Source organism: Mesocricetus auratus, unplaced genomic scaffold (genome assembly GCF_017639785.1).
Source record: "Mesocricetus auratus isolate SY011 unplaced genomic scaffold, BCM_Maur_2.0 Super-Scaffold_100026, whole genome shotgun sequence".
NCBI classification, from domain to species: Eukaryota; Metazoa; Chordata; class Mammalia; order Rodentia; family Cricetidae; genus Mesocricetus; species Mesocricetus auratus.
The window spans coordinates 3,371,733-3,389,831 of NW_024429207.1; positions in this window are offsets into that span (position 1 = coordinate 3,371,733).

The window sequence follows — 18,099 nt, forward strand, 5'->3', positions numbered from 1 at the left end:
CTTTTATAGCCATGTCCTTCTTTAGGTTGGTAAAGTTTTCTTGTATGATTTTGTTGAATATGATATGTTTTCTGCACCTTTGAGCTGGGCTTCTTCACATTCTTCTATACCTATTATTCTTAGTTTTCATTTTTCATGGTGTATCATATTTCCTGGATAGTTTGTGTCAAATAGTATTTGGATTTAAGATTTTCTTTGGTTGATGAATCAATTTCCTCCAGTTTATGTTCAGCACCTGAGATTCTGTCTAACATCTCTTGCATTCTGTTGATTATGCTTGCATCTGTAGTTCCTGATTGTTTACTCAACTTTTCTATTTCCACCATTCTCTCAGTTTGTGTTTTCTTTGTTGTCTCTATTTCAGTTTTAATGTCTTCAACAGTTTGAATTTTTTTCTTCATCTGTTTGATTGTTACTTTTGTTGTTGTTGTTTTCTCTTGGCTTTCCTGCTTTCTTTAATAGATTTGCTGATTTCTTGCATTTTCTGCTTTGTTTTTTCTTCTATTTACTTAGGGGACTTTCTCATATATTCTTTCAGGGCCTCTTCATTTTCATGAGGTTACTTTGAAGGGCTTTCTCTTCTGTTACATCTGCATTGCGATGTTCAGGTCTTGCTGGTGTAGAGTCCCTAGACTCCGGTGGTGTCATATTGGTTTTTCTGTTGTTGAATATGTGTTTATGATGTTGTCTTCCCATCACATGATGTAGGAATTTGGGGCCCTGAGAAGAGCCCACACTCACCTCAAGAAGAGAGCAGAGGGCAGAGGGGACCAAGACTGAAATCTGGTCAGACTCAAGGTGGTCCATTCTGGCTGATCAGATCTACTCTAGGTGCGGAGATGATCCAGAAAGATCCAAGAGTAGGGCACTGGGGCCTGGAGCAGAGCCCACACTTGCTTCAAGCAGAGGTCGGAGTCAATTATGATTTCTTAAAGCTTGCCTGAGTGTACAGAAAGCAAAGTTAGCCAAAAACCACAGATATCAGGCAATGGTGATATACATCTTTTGTCCCAGGGATCAATAGAGAAGAATATGGATCTCTGTTAGTTCAAGGCCACACTGAGATACATGAATTTTATCCAGAACTAAAGATAAACAACTCACACAAAGGTGATCTCAGCACTTAGTACCATATGCATTTAACATCACCACTAGAGAGGTATAAAAGGAAACAAAGATCTCATGAGATACTAAATCTCCAGCCGTGTTGAGAAAAGGAAGCAGTTTAGTATTGCAATCTGAAGATTCATGGAGCTAGCAAGGTCATCATTTCAGTCTGAGGTAGAGGAAAGAGCTAGTGGCAGGCTGCTTTGCTTTTTCTGATCTTCAGCTTGAAACTAGAACCCCAATATCAGTCTCTGGGTTTTTATTATACATGTTACAGTGGGTATTTATATTTATTCCCATCTGTTATGTTCAGGAAGCTGTCTCCTGTACCAATTCCTTCAAGGGTAGCACCCACTTTCTATTCCAAGAGGTTCAGTGTGGCTAGATTTATGTTGAGGTCTTTGATCCATTTGGACCTAAGTTTTGTGCGTGGCAATAGACATGGATCTATCTGCATTCTTCTACATGCCAGCATCCAGTTATGCCAGCAACATTTGTTAAAGATGCTTTCTTTTTTCCATTGTATATTTTTAGTTTCTTTGTCGAAGATCAGATGTTCATACATGTATGGGTTAATATAAGGGTGTTCAGTTCGATTCCATTGGTCTACCTGTACAGCATTTGTTCCTGGCCACTCAGGTAATGTCAGGCATTTGTTTCCTCTCCAGGATTGGTCCTCAAATTGGATCAGTCATTGTTTGTTCACTCCTGCTAGTTAAGATAAATAGGACAGAACCAATCATGACTGGCAAAACAGAAAAAAAAAGAAATGAGAAAGTCAATAAAATGATTCCTAATAACATTCTGCTATACTCATAGATCAGGGCCTTGCCTAGCCCTATCACTGACTCAGAGGATTCCTCTGGCAGCTAATGGGAGCGGATGCAGCTTCTTGAAGCAGAGACCCATAGCCAAGCGTTAGTCAGAGCTCAGGGATCTGGTAGAAAAGGGGGGGGGGCAGCTGTAGGATCCAGAAGGATCAAGGACACCAGAAGATTGGACCAACCCACAGAATCAACTAAACAGGCCTCATAGGTGCATACATAGACCAAAGCAGCAATCATGGACTCTGCATGTGTCTGCACTATGTCATTTACATATATGGTGTGGTCGTTTTGCTTCAAATCTTTGTGGGACCCCTAACATAGGAGTGGGATGTCTTTTACACTTTAATCTTTTCTTGGGACAAATTTAATCTTACTAGGTTGCCTCATCCAGCCTTGATATGAGGGTTTGCACCTAGTCTTATTGTGAATCGTTATGCTATATTCAGGTTTTAAATTTAATCAACTGGTTTAAATATAGCAAATAACTGACCATGACTTTTCCAACAAATATCATTCCAACAATGACTGATATATCTACTAATCAATACCTATGCCCAAAGCTTATAGAGGAACACTGAAGAGGAAGAGGGAAGACTGTAAGTCCCAGAGAATCAGGACATCTACTACAAGGTTGTTTTCTCTATATGACAGAAACTGCACCCTTAAAATCTCATCACTATGGTTGCCCAAACAAAACCCACAGTGCTTGACAGGCCAGTGTTGTTGTGAAAATCACACAAGGTCCCACCTCTAGATGAATAGCTACAAGTCATTAAAGACTACAAAGAGAGGGCAAATCAGTTTTTCCCAAGGACAAGCCCCATGGTGAATAATCCAATTCTTACTAACACATACGCATATGAGCAACATTACATAGATATGGAAGGCTATATTTTTGAATAAATATGTTATTAACAATAAGGCAGAGGTAATGAATTTGAAAGGAAGGATACGGACATGAGGAAATGGAAGAGGGAAATGGAGAAGTAGAAAATATATGAATACAATAGTCATATATCTATAGTATATATAGGCGCACACACACACACACACACACACACACACGGTATTTTGTTTCAGTAGTTCAAGCAAATCAAGGCAAACACATTTTACTTCAAATAATAAGGTAATATTATAGATATCAAGAAAATTTGTTTAATAATGGGAAATATTAAAATAAAACTGAAGTAGAATAAAGGTTTTACATACATGTGTTCTCCTTCCTAAGTGCTGAAGTGTGCCTATAGTTGGAAAAATAAACTTACATACTAATAATAGTTAGATAAAAATAGAACTCTTGGGGAAGGGTCTAGGCCCTGCCCTATATGAAATGACAGACTATGGACACCCCCATGGAGGGCCTCACCCTCCCTGGGGGAACGAGGGGATAAAGGGGGGGGGATGGGGGAGGGCACGGGAGGAGGGGAGGGAAAGGGAGAGGGACCTGGAACTGACTTGTGAAGCAACCTTGTTTCTTATCTAAATTTTAAAAAAAAGAATAAAAAAAATTTAAAAAAAGAATAAAAAGGTAGTGTTGAAGGTGATTTTGTTTGTGGATCAGCCAATCAAACAAAGGTAAATTATTCAACCACTTTAGGGTTTAGTGTTTCATTGGATCAAAGGCAGCTACAAATATCCCTCTTATTGAAAATACAGGAAAATGAGAATTGAGAATTATCAATTTTTGTAAAACTAATTGAACATAAGTTAAAAGCTCTTGAAAGAACAAAACTTGTATACTTAACTATCCACTGCAACTCACACTGCACAACACAAAGTCACTGTTTTTATACATTGTTAGCTTATCACATACAGTTCTGTTATGAGTTATGTTCACAGACAGCTCAAAGCTGCAGCAGTGCCACACAAGAGTTGTGATCCTGGTGGTTTCTGGCACAAATGCTTAGGCAAGGAAAAAAATGATCAATTTGTAGCTTAACTCATTAAATTAGTAATGAAGGCCAGGGATGTAGGGACCATAGATTCTGTCATTTCCCCTTTATAAATGAGAAAAACAATAAGAATGCTTATGACTTTAGGAAAAGCAAAAAAACTTAAAACCAAGAGTTGCCTTGAGAAGTTAGCTCTTGATGCATATGGATTCTGATCATTTCTTTAATTCTATTTCCTCTTAATTGACTTTAATTGCCAGTACTTGTCAAGAAGGACAAACAGACTTTACCTTTCAAATTAAATGATGCAAGCCACACTAAATAATACCTGGAAGATTTCAAAACAGCTCTTTTGCATGTAGCAATTGCTTGTGTGTAGTAGTCTTTGTTTCTATAATAAAAATAATCAAACTGCACTCTCACATTCCCAGAAGAAGCATCTATGGATAAGCTGTATTTCATTAAATAGTTATAATTCCTTTTGAAATTTATTTTCCCCCTTCAGGAAGTTGATGCAAAAATTGAAAAAAGGAATGATCATTGCATCTATCTATCTATCTATTATTTGTACCTGACATCCATTGTATAATATTAAACCACCAACAACAAAAATGGATCCAAAGATTATATCCTGAGTTAAATTACAGTCAAACTGGGTGAAACAAATATTAAACTGCTACTAAAATCTGCAATTTTTGAGAATTCATTTGATGTGTAAATATCCCCGTTAGACATCTAACATGAATATATTGATTTCAAGATCTGCCTGTTGTGGATTACAGCAATCCCAGCTAAAGTTTAGAAAACATGATGCTCCAAAGTGCTTCATAAAGACCTAAAGAAGTCTTTAACACTAATTGTTTATTACCTTGTTTAAAAAGTCATTTATGAATATCTTAGTCACTCACATGGCATACTTGTGAAGCCAATATGAATCTGTTCCTAAAAAGTGTCTCCATTTTGACAGAAATGTGAAGGCAGACTCAAATGGATAGCTTCCACTGGAAAGAAGCTACTGCAAATTTAACTAAAGGAGCCTCATCTGAGGTTGAAATTTTATAGGATTTGATTTTAATAGACTATTTACAGCTTATATGTAACAGCAATTTGATGCTGACGATCACAGTTAAAACTTCTCTGAACTTGAAATGCAACCATTTTACAAATATATGTCAAAAAGTCTATATTCATATTCTTTCAACAAATTTTAACTCATTTTTTATTTTTATTCCTATCATTTCTCAATTATGATGAGAAAATTATTATAATTAACAATAAACTGTCTTCATGAAGCATAGTATCAAAGCCTAAATATTAATATATTGAATGTTACACTTGTTTGCATTTAGTAGTGAAATATTAAGCATTAAAATTATTTTTTTCTTGAGAGGACTGGGGAAAGGTTGGATAGAGAAAAGGAAGGATCAGGTTGGGGGAATGGAGGGTTAAAATACTGATAGAAATGACTGGAATTGGGGGGGTACTTGGGGATTGAGGTGGAACCCTACTGCAGTGGAAACTCCATGGACTATATGAGAAACCCTAGCAAAGACTCCTAAAATGGGGAGCATGGAGCCTGAACTAGCCATCTTCTGTAACCAGGCTAGGCTTCAAGTGATGGGATTGGGACACCGACCCAGCCACAAAACCTTTGACCTACAGTTTGTCCTGCTTGAAGGATGTTCATCAAGGAGAGCAGAGATACTTCAGCCAGCCATTGATGAGAGCAGATGCAGAGTCCCACAGCCAAACATGTAGATCTTGTGGAGTCCTTCAAAGGAAGCAGAGAATGGATTGGAGGAAGGGACAGGACACCACCACAAGATCGAAGCCCACAGACTCGATTGACAGGACTCATGGAGCCTATCAGACATCAGGAAGCCCGTAGGGGTCTGAACTGGGTCCTCTGCATATATGTTGTGGCTGAGTAGCTTGGTGTTCTTGTGGGATTCCTAATAGTGAGAGGGCGAAGGGCTGTGTTTGATTCCTTTGCCTACATTTGGGACCTGTTTCTTCTTACTGGTTGCCTTGTAGAGCCTTGAAGTGATGGTGTGTACCTGGTCTTATCGTAACATGTTATGTAGTTAGATGTCCCTGGAGTCTGCCCTTTTATGGGTTGTGGCTGAGGGGGGTGCATCTTGGAAAAAGTAGAGGTGGGGGAGGAAACAACAGGAGGAGGGGAAGGAGTGAAACTGTGATTGCGATAATCCACATCTCCCTATGTACCTGACGTGCTACTTATCCTCTCTCTCTTTCTGGCTCTGTCTCCAACAGAGCAACAACAACAAAACAAGAAAAAAAATTTAAAGACAACAAGAAAATTAAATATCAAATCTAATCAAAAGAAAACAAAAAATAAAGCCCACTCTCACTCTAACAAGAACATGGACCTATTTCTGTGTTGCCCAACTACTCCTGGATATGGATGATCAAGTTTTGAGTACCTCAGTGCATAGCCCATTTCTTTGTCACACCCAACAGCTATATTACTCAGAGGTTTTAAGGCCCTGCTGTGTATGATATGACAGATTTTGGAGATCCACCATGGAGGGCCTCATTCTCCCCGGGTAGCAAAGTAGGGATTGGAGATTGGGTGAGGGGTTGAGGGGGTTGGTGGGTGGTGGAGGAGGAGGAGGAGAGGGAGTTTGAGCTGGGAATGACATATGAAGCAAGCTTGTTTCTAATTGAAATAAAAAACTTTCATTCTCAAAAGAAAGAACCTGTTATAATGCATTAATAAGAAGAAAAAATCAAATAGATGAATAGTATACATAGCACTGACCTTGAGAGCAAGCCAGAAACTTCATTTCCCCTCACATAGAAGCCCTAAAACATCTTCATACTCATAATTCATATATTGTATCAATTTATTATATAATTAGTTCAAAAACACATTATTATTCTTATTAGAAATTATTACAACTAATATGTTCCATTCTTCTCTGTCATCTACAAGAACTGTATGTTAACACATCCTTGAGATATTTCACATAAAGAAATGTGTCATTTAAATGCTCAATTGTATGTCATATAATGTTTTATGAAATATTTATTAATGATATGGAATTTTATACTGTGACAGCATTAAAAGGAAATTACTCGTACTCAATTTCCCATAAGCAGACTTCACAATGTAGTTCTTGCTATGAGTTGAACAAAAGGGCTCCAATAATTGTTCCCAGGAAAGGACACCATGTAGGTCCCATGGCTGCTATTACAGATAAGATTCCAGCTAAGGTCAGATGAGTAATAAGCAATTACACCACTCAGGCTTGAGTTAAAAGCACTTAGTGTTTTTATGACCTTCTATCAGTAGTTTAGTATATTTATAAATATTTGCCATTCGTTTGTCTTTTGTCATTGACTAGGATTGTCCTATGTCACTTGCCACTGACACCTAACACCAAAATGAATTGATATTCTGTCTTTAGAAAGAGGTTTCCTTGATACAGTGACATTTACAAATGGACCTTTAAAGAGAGAACTTTTTCTATCTACTTTGTTTCATTACCTTGTCATTCTTAAGTGGTGATTTTTAGAATACTATGTCTATCATCTTTCCAAGATCATTTCTCTAACTCTAAGCTTCTGCTGTACACTACATCTCTACAGTAATCTATATTTATTTTCCCCTTTATCATATAATAAAATATACATAAGACAGTCCTTTAAGGACAGGAGACAGACAGACAGATTGATATTGAAAGTACAATGATTTACTAATTTACCACTCAAGATAGTTGAAAGTCATGATGTTTCCAAGGTGAATCATTTTCTGAAAATATCAACTGCAGTTTCTCTGTTTTACTATGTTTTACTACTACACAGATATTTAGAGAGAGGACTGTTCAATTGACTTTATGATGATGTGAGCCATGCTTTCCTAAAGTTCCTGTTTCCATTTACTGTGTTTGAGTGGCATTTATTCATCTTTTCTCTTTTGCTTTCTTAGAAAGTCTCACAAGTCTAAGGGTTACTATGTGTATTATCTGTTTTACTGCTATTATTTTAGTACATTCTGCTTTTACTTAGCAACTTTATAATTTTCCATAGTATAGTATTTTTGTAAATATAGACAACTAAATATTGTCTTAAAGGTGCAGGATATTTTCCTTTCCTCCAATGTAACAAGTATATGTTTGTCTGCTTAAGAAGTAAAAATAATTAATTAAGGTACATTTTTAAACATAAAATTTAATTTGTTATGCCAGCAACTGCTTCAAAACTGTAATGTGAAATAAATTTGTGTTGTGAAATATATACATACCAATGTAATTGCACTGTCAGCAGGAAATGACACCAAAATGAGCAAAGCAATTTAAGAGCACACTTTACTCATTGTTTTAATTATACATTTTAGACCATTCTTCAGTTGTTAGTTTCCTTTTAATATGTATAGTGCAGCACTTTTGCCACAGGAAGATAACATCTCAAAGTTACATGTCCTTTGGGCACAACTATCAGCATTTTCCCTCTGTTTGGGTCATGAACCCAATTAATCCTCATTGCAAAGAGGATAAAGGAAAGACCAGTGATCATGCACACTAAATGCTATCTGTCTCTCATCTGACAGTCATTGCTGCTTGAATTTGGTTCATCTTGAAGCCTAAGAAATGAGCCTTATCAAGCATATAGATTTCCCCATATTCCACCTAAAGCTACTACAGGTGCTTTTAAACATCAGCAAAGTGCTCGCTTCGGCAGCACATATATTAAACATCAGCAAAAATAAAATTACAAAGATATAAGTGGGATTACACTTTATTAATGAATGGTAAATACGAGGATTTGAAGGTACTTCATGATTTTATAAAAAGAATACATGTCATTATCATCTTATTATAGCAAAAAGTATCTGTTTTTCTTCTAGAATAATTTAATTAATATATTTATTTTAAAACATAACTTACAAATTTGTATTTAATTTATTACTTTTATTAAGGTAGGAATTTAGTGTTTTTTTTCTAATCCTAGCCTTTCACAAGGTTCTTAGAACAGCTAAACTTTTATGGGTCTTGTGGTACTGGTACAAATATGCATATTTTTTGAATACACCAGTATAGACAGTTTTAAAAACACTATGTTTACTACTTTCTTGTCCAATAATATAACATTAACATATATATATATATATATACTTACATATATCAAGAGTGACTACGTAAAAGGAATTTTATGTATCTTGGGTCAGCTTGCCAGGTATGTAGTGTAAGATCTTGTCTCAAGAAGCCAATAGGGAAACAGTAAAACACATAATTAAACAATAAAGCACATCCCATATAAGTGATATGGAACATCTTTCTGTATGCTGTGGATATGCATTGCTTTTCTTGGCTGATGAATAAAGCTGTTTCTGTCAATGACCAGACAAAATATACCTAGTCTAGAAATCCAAACAATGATGCAGAGAGAAGGAAGTAGAGTCAGGGAGATGCCATGAATTCCCGAAGGAGTGATATTCCAGAGCAGTATGGTAAGCCACAGTCTCCTGGCAGTACATAGATAAATAGAAATGGGTTAATTTATAAGAGAGAGCTAGCCAGTAATATGTCTGAGCTATTACCCAAACAATTGTACTTGATATTAAGCATCAGAGTGTTATTTCATAAGTATATGTAGCAACTGATAGGAGGGATAGAAAGAAAATAATTATGTATTAGGTCAAATGATACAAAAAGAAATTCAGTGCTGTATCAAGTCACAATTGACTATTTCCTGTGGGTCCTTATAAAGAGACAGCAAAATTGTATTTCCTGTGTGGGAAGTACACATAGAGTCCTTTTTGGTTTGGTTTATGTCAGAATTTCAACAATGTAAGTAATATGGTTATAGTATTTAGGATCACTTGTGCCAGATAAGTACAAGTTTAATGGGTGCTGAACACTGAAAACTCAAATATTGCAATTCAGAATGGCCCATTTTTTTCTCATTATTTTTTATTATATTTCTTTAGAAAAGAGCTTGCTTCACATGTCAATCTCAGCTGTCTCCCTCCCCTCCTCCTGCACCCCCAGCCTCCCACTTCCCTCCACATAGGGGATATCCAGAGTCAGTCATTTCGCTCAGGGCAGGGTCCAGGCCCTCCCCCAAGAGTCCAGGCTTAGAGAGTATCCCTCTTTCTTTTATTAACACACAAAGTCCACTTGTATGCCAGGGATAAATATTGATCTGCTATCCAGGGCCATATGGGCTGCCCAGGCCTCTTCACTAACTGTCACACTCAGGGTGTCTGGATCAGTCTCATGCTGGCCTCCCTGCTGTCTGTCTGGGGTCCAAGACCTCCCCCTTGTTCAGGTCAACTTGGTTTCACCAGGCAGCCCATTCTTTGCCTATTTGCTCTTCACTCATCTCTCTCTGCCACTGGGTTCCAACGGTTCAGTTCAGTGTTTAGCTGTAGGTGTTTGCCTCTGCTTCCATTTAAATTGTAATATTTTATTATTTAATTTTTTGAATATATTTGGTATCTTTGCTCAAAGTATTTGCCCCATGATGGCTATAAGCCTTTTTCTTCATTTTAAATAGTAAGAAATCAATTTCAGGGAAAAGTGGCTTCAACAGTTTCAAATTTTACTTCTTTTTCTGTTTATCCATTATTGTCATTGGCCATGCATGACACTGGACGCTGACTACTTTTCCTATTCATTGTAAAACAGAGGTTTTCTAAGAACCTTAATTTTTATTTCTTCATAAATCTGAAATCATTACAGAAAGCTAGGGATGACATGGCAATGTCAAGCACATAAACTATTATAATGTGTCATTAGAACACTACAGTCCTTGAAACCTTTGTTTCCTATTTGTTCCTAAACTATTCAGTTTTAGTAGATTATGGTACACTTCTGGGATAACTACCTTGCAATATTCTGCTTGTTATAAGAAATAGGTGTGTGTGGATTAAATTTCAGCCATATTTTGGTCAAAGAAGCACTCTGACTAAGGAAGAAAAAAATTCATGTAAAATTGTCAACAATGATTTAAAGATATGCAGTCCTTTAGCAAACTAATAAATTGTTCAATGAAGAAATGATTCATAAAGCCAGTCATACAGAGGAATTAGATGAATATAAGAGTAAAATATTTGAGAAAGGTAAGTTAACTGTATTAACTACCATGATACGGTCTTCAAAACAATACTAATTAGATTATGAATTATGTTATATATGCAAGTAACTGGGCAGAAAAACAAAAACACTAGTTTAATTATTTTGTTATGAAATGACTCTTTCTAATTAAGCAATTCCAAATGGGAATCTGAGATGGTAATGAAGTGATAAAAGAGAAACAGTGACTTAGATAAAGTAGATAAAATAAATCAAAAATAAATATACTCAGTTATCTATTGACTACCATCCATGGATTCTTACAATTGGGTAGAAAGGCAAGATGAGACACAGTCAATGCTATAAAATGGAGACAGAGGCACGTGAAAATCAATGTCCTGTATAGACATGTTCATTAGACTCAACAGATGAATACCAAACTACATCACTATAAGGGCTATACTGCACTTGGCTTAATTATTCTTCCACTATGCAGGTTCCACTTATTTATACATTCCATTAGAAACAGATTTTCAAAGGAAACATAGCTTCCAAAATATAGAGTGTAGGAGTGAACCCCACAAAGCTATCCGCCCATGAGGGCGGAGACAAGTAAACTGACACAGGTAGATATAAAAGGAAGTGAAAGGAAAAGGAAGCTCCCTTTTTCTCCTGGAAGCCATCCATGCTTCTAACTCCTGGTTTGTGTGACTCTCTCTCTCCCTCTCTGGTAAATAAATATATTGTTTTCCATATAGCATCTAATCTAGTTTGTGTATGCCTGCCCTCTTTGTCCCACACAAAGAATCCTCTGTGCACTGACAGGAAATTTCCAATGTTTAAGTGGGGAAATTGAAAGACAGGAAATAAATCTAATTTGTTAAGCTCCATGTTCTCAAAGCTTAGAATAATTGTATATTATTCTTCAGAGACTAAGGGTATTTGGAGTTCATAATTGATTGACATTAAGTTTCAATATGTAGAATTACGAAAACCTGAAATATTGTTTAAACGAGTTAACTTTTCATATTTCCCCAAAGTTTAAAGCATACTAGTGAATTAAGCCAAAATAACAAATTCGTTAACTGTGAATTTAGTTCAAAATTGATATGGAATAATCAGCCAATGTGTACCTTTTAACAAACTTGGGATGCTGTTTATGGAATTAAGTCTATGAAGATGAGTCAGAGGAGATAGTAGGTAGTGAGTGCTTTTAAAACAATTCTAAACAAAGTTTAGTACCACGAAACTCATAAAAATTCAGTTATGTAGCTTCCATCATAGGCAACCAGCCCCCTCCCCCGCCCTGATTCAATGAGGCAGCTCATTAGCGGTAATAGACATTCTCTGGCTTGCTAAGCACCTAATTTGCTACTAGTAAATGACTTTAAGCACAGAGAAAAATAAATCAGCATAAAAATCATAGCTCCTATGATAATTAAGAAAAGCTAGACGTATGATTATGTATCTGAAGATGCTTCAATTACATAATGTGTCATATATTTTATTACATATGCATATACTCACTTCCATTTAATTCAAGATGCCAATCAGTCATTGTAATATTTACTATAACTGGTATAGTTCCATAGTTACAAGTGTTTGGGGGATCATAATAGATAATAATAAACTAGGTCCTCTAGAAATTTCATTAAAGGCAGAAGGCTTTGTAACATGAAAGATAGCACATGGTATATGACAAAACCAATTTCTTGTTGGTACATACAGTGAAGATCACACTGCTATCATATTTCATAGAGAACAAAGACAAACAAGAGAAAGTCTTCCATAATCTTTGTGGCAAGGAGGAAAATGAGCTAGTACTCAATCAAGACAACTTTATGAGTAAAGGGTGGTTTGCTTCACTAAAATCATGTAGATATATATATATATATATACACATATATATATTCTTGTTAATGTGCCTCTTTATCTAATTTTCAAGTTCATATCAATAAATCTCTTTCTCTAAAATAAGAAAGGACAGGAATTAATTATTCATTAAATTCAGGGATGTGTCTGTTTTGCAGTTGGTCCTAAGGTACTTTCATGAGCAGGTGTTTTTTCTGTGAGAGGCATCTGACATCAACAAGATGTTGCTAGCAACTTTCTGCAGAGACACACCTGCTCTTGGCACTCCACTTTGATTCTTGGTACTTGAGTTTGGTTACACACACAATAGATATTTCATATAATATTAGTATATTTATGGATCATAAACCATGTTAGTAGAGATTTTTCTTATTTTTTTAATATTTTCAGAATTTCACAAAGGTTTATAATTAGTATTTGGTCAAATCTAGTGCCCTTTCCCTTCTTGGAAAATGCATACTTTTCCACATCTTCCTCCCAATCACACATATACACTATTTGGCCACTTAATCTACAGTACTGCAGTGCTGAAATGGGTGTTCTCTAACCACAATGTCTGCTATTCAGCTTGCAACTCTTTATCTTGTACCAAGGCCTTGCATAAGAGGAGTATAAGAAAATAAGAAAAACTGAACTGTATGGACTGCCAAGATAAGAGAAAATCTACCGTTTATCGATTATTTAAGAGATCAAGTAAATTTCATTCTGTTTTACTGCATTGTCACTGGGCATTTTAAATTTCCTCTACAACATTGTCTCCATAGGAGACACAAGCTTTAAAATCTCCTCTCTCATGAAATGTCAGAAACTACATTCTTGAAATCTCAACAGCACGTTGCCTAAATATGACCTGAACAATGACTACAGTTACCGACATGCTAGTTAGCAGGCATGTGGAAAAAAAATCTCATGAGATCACATCTCTGTACAAAGAACTACAGATAAACAATGTTGAGAGTGTAAGAAATAGTCTTCCCCAGAGAAGATCATAGCAAATGATTATCTATTACCAAATTGTCAACCCTGAAAACATTTGTAAAGTGACAAACTGGGCAGGTTCTATTTAGTTAGTTAGAAAGTGTGTGTGTGTTCTGTATGTGTATGTGTTATGTGTTAAAACAAAGAAAAAGGAAGATGTGAGTTTGATGGTGCAGTTGGATTTGGGATAGAGGGCAAATGTGAAATTAGGTAATCATTTTATAATTTCAAAATTTTAAATTGTTAAACATCTTTCTCTATGAGCAATGAAAATAATTGCATTGATTTTCATATTTACATGTCTTATTATTTACTCTGTTTCATCTTTATTGCTTTTGCTTTCTGAAACACTCTATTTTCCAAAGTGGCTGCACCCGTTGATACTTCGACCATTGGAAAATGAGGGTTTCCTTTTTCCCATATTGTCAACAGAATTTGTTATCAACTTTTTAAATTTATATTAGCCATTCAAACTGAAATAACATGAAGTCTCCAAGCAGTTTTAATTAACATTTTCCTAATTAATGAGGATGTGGAACACCACTATAATTACACACACACACACCCACACACATACACACACACACACACACACACACACACACACACACAAACACTTTTCTTTGAGAATTCTGTGCAAACTGAGTTGCTCTCATTTCACTTCTGCTGTCCCAAATCCTACCAGATTCACTACCATTTCCTATTCACACAAATGATTTTTGTTTTAAAACCCATCAAGTACAATTTGTGTTGCACTTGTATGTATGGTCTTATAGTGGAGCATGGTCAATACAGAAAGGTATAAGGTTTTAGAGAAAACTGACTCCTCTCTTAGAAGCTATTAACTCATACAACTCCTTGGTTAAGAGGGGGTCCTGGTTCAAGTAGGGCTGTTCCCTAGCCTCAGATTTCACCAATTTGTGTTTTTTTTTAACATGTGCTTTTGCTTTTTTTCCCCTTTTCTTAATTCTGTGCTCAGATCTGTAGCCTGCTTTTTATTTGGATCCTTTGTTTCCTTGTTTTTTTGTATTATGTTTTGTTAAATAAAGTCTTAATACTAGTCTTGTGTCAGACATATATCTGGAAAAGTTCCCACTCTGTGGCCTTCTTCACTTGATGATCATTTCCTTTGTTGAACAGAAGTTTTGAGTTTTATGAGGTTCCAGTTATCAATTGTTGGCTCCTAAATATATGGAATCCTGTTTAAAAAGGCTTTTCTCTTCACACATACTTTACAGGAAACTGCTTATATTTTCCTTCAAGTTTCAGTTTGAGGCCTTTGATCTACTGGAAACTGATTTTGTGGAAAATAATAGATACAGCATTAAGTTCATTACTCTGAATGTGTAGGAATTTTTTTCCTTCCTATTTTCCCAGCAACATTTGTTGAAGATGTCTACCTTCCCATTGTTTGTATTTTTGACATTTTTGTCAAATATGAGATGACCAATATTATGCACTCATTGATTTTTTTCTATTGATTTACATTTTTTTGTATTTTGTGCCAGTACCATGCTGATTTTGTAGATACAGTCCTGTAATATATCTCAGTACCTGGTATCACAGTCTCTCTCCCATTATTCTTTTTGTTGATTATTGCTGTGACTACCCTGTGTCATTTATGCCTCCATATGAATTTTAGGAAGGTTTCATCTATTTCTGGGAAGAATGTTGTGGTGAATTTGATTGAGATTTCATTGAATTCATAATTTCTGCACCATGAATAAACACTCAATGTACTACTCTAGAGATGTTTGCTTTTACTTCTTCATTCTCACTTTATTCACAATAGATAGGAAATGGGAAAAATTGAACACCTTTCCAATGATAAAAGTATAGTGCTTATATACACAGTGTTATCCTATTCTTCTGTAAATAAAAATAAAAAGACTAAGCTTCCACGTAGGCAGATGAAACTGGGAAATAGTATACTGGGTGATGTAATCCAAACTGTAAATATAGGCTCCTACCTGATTGTAGGTAATAGATCTGAATCTTTTCATATGATTGTATGACATTATCTTGCTGCAGATGGCAAGAAATAGAGAAGGATCACAGAAGAGGAGAGATGGCGTTCTAGAGAAAGGAATAGAAAGACCCAAATATAGACATAGAAAGACATTGGAAGAAATAGGGAGACGGTTCTATGTTCTATAACTAGAGCAAGAGAAAGGGTGGTTAATACAGAGGCAGGGAAATAAAGAGAGAAATACCACAAACACTGGATAACTGATGAGCAGCAGCATTGTATGTGTGCTTAAAATATTGACAAGTTATATCTGTTATATCTTTTAAGAACACACATAATTATACTTAAGGGGATATCTATCCCTCAGAAGCCATGGGCTGCCTACAAAATCTCTAGTGCCCTGCAAAACTTCCCTTTGAGCTGTTAGTCTGGTGGGACCAATGGACTTCACAAACAATATTGGATATTGCCTAGTTTGTACTCCAGAACTTAAATTTAAGAACTTATTCCTAAATGCCTGCACAGGATTTAATGGAATCTGGAAGGTGCTACATGGCAACCTCTCACCAAGGACTAGATCTCGTAGTATGAGAAGGTGCAACGTCAGCTACCAAGGGGAAATAATGATCATTTAGTTCTTAGATTTGATACCTAGAAATCACACCAATATCTGGCCTGGCAAGATATCTACCATAGTGCAATAGTGCCTTGAAAGCCAAAAGATTGAAGAGGATATGGAAAGTAGGTGAGTTTCATCTCTCTACCAAGCTTGAGGCCCTTGAATAGAGGCCAGTGTTGTTTTTCACCCAATTCAATAGCTGACCCTTAAGCAACTGCTGTCATAATAAGCAACAGCAGCTCTACTTCTACCAGTGGTTTGGCCACAAGGAGCACAGCAGTGGCTTATGTGTTTCCCATGCCCTGGCTCTCTCAAAACCACTAAGGGAAACATTATCTAGATCCCTACCCCTCTATGCGACTCAGAATTCAAAGGTTGAGGTGAAATTCTGCTAGCTCAGAGAAGGTGAATAGCAAGTCGATAACATTCCCTTCTTGCTTGCCTCTCGAGAAAAACAGGAGACCTTTTCTTCAGACCCCACTTAAGAACCCTCGATACCTGGATCCTCCTTACCCCTTCCTGCAAACTAGTTGCTGACTCAGCCTGCTGATCGCAGGTTAATTTTTTTAATCAAACAAATGCGACATGTTTTTGCATTGTAAACAAAAACAGCCTGAAGAAATGTAACACAACTTAAATTAATGTTCCATAAGAGACCAAGAGGCCACTAGAGAAAGGAATAACTTCAGTTTGGGTAGAATATACAGCAAATTTGAATCAGAGGACTGTGTGAACTCCATCAAGGAAGACAGAAACAGAGATGGAATGAAGGCAACATGAGCATCTAAGACAAGCTGTGTGTGTGGTGGAAGGGAGCGTTTGTCGGTCAACTTGATATGCTGCAACACCCATCTCCTCTGGATTTTAGAGTCTGAGTGTTGACCCTGAGGCACTAGTCTCCAGAAAATCTACTTCAGTGATTCGAATCTCTTAAGAATCAGAGTTGATTCTTCAGGTCCCTTATCCCATTATTCCATTAAAACAAAGGCTTTATTCCCCACAGATTATTAATCCCTCTTGCACTAACAAAGGATAGAAATTTAATTTTCTATGTGAATGTAGTTAAGAGACTGAATTTTCAAATAGGACTTTTAAATGTCTGGTATTTTTTTAAAGGCCATAAAACTTTTAAAGGAGGATGCTATTTCATATCATTATAGTAACATGAGATTTTAGTAATGAATGTGAAAAGAACAGTCATAATGTAATATGAGGTATATGATATATATATATATACACACACATACATACATATATACATATATATATATATATGTCGTGTACAATGGAGTCAGTTGACCTCATTACTTTTTAACAACTGGAAAGACAGAAACTTCACTGAGGTATTGTCTAATGAGACTTGCCTGTGGACTTGTTTGTTGAGCAATTTATTGGTTAATGATTGATTTTGGAGGGCATAGCCTACTATGGGTGGTGCTATCCATGGTATAAGGTCCTGCCTCAACTTACTGTGTAAGGCTTTGTTGACTCCTCATGGCAGGCCTTACCCTTTGAGAGGAGTGGATGGGGAGTGAGCTGGGTGGAGGTGAGCGAGAAGGAGAGGTGGGTGGGAGAACTGTGTTTGAAATGTAAAATGAAGTTTGAGTGTAAAAATAAATTAAAAGAAGAATTTTTAACATTGTAAAACTGTCACTGACACTTGGTAAAATCATTCGATCCTAGTCAGAGACAGCTAGAAAAAGAGATGACCTTGTTTTTTCTCCCTTCAGTGATCCAAAGTCAACACAAAATGATGAAAATGACTAATAGGGGGTGTAGAATGTGAAGTGAATAT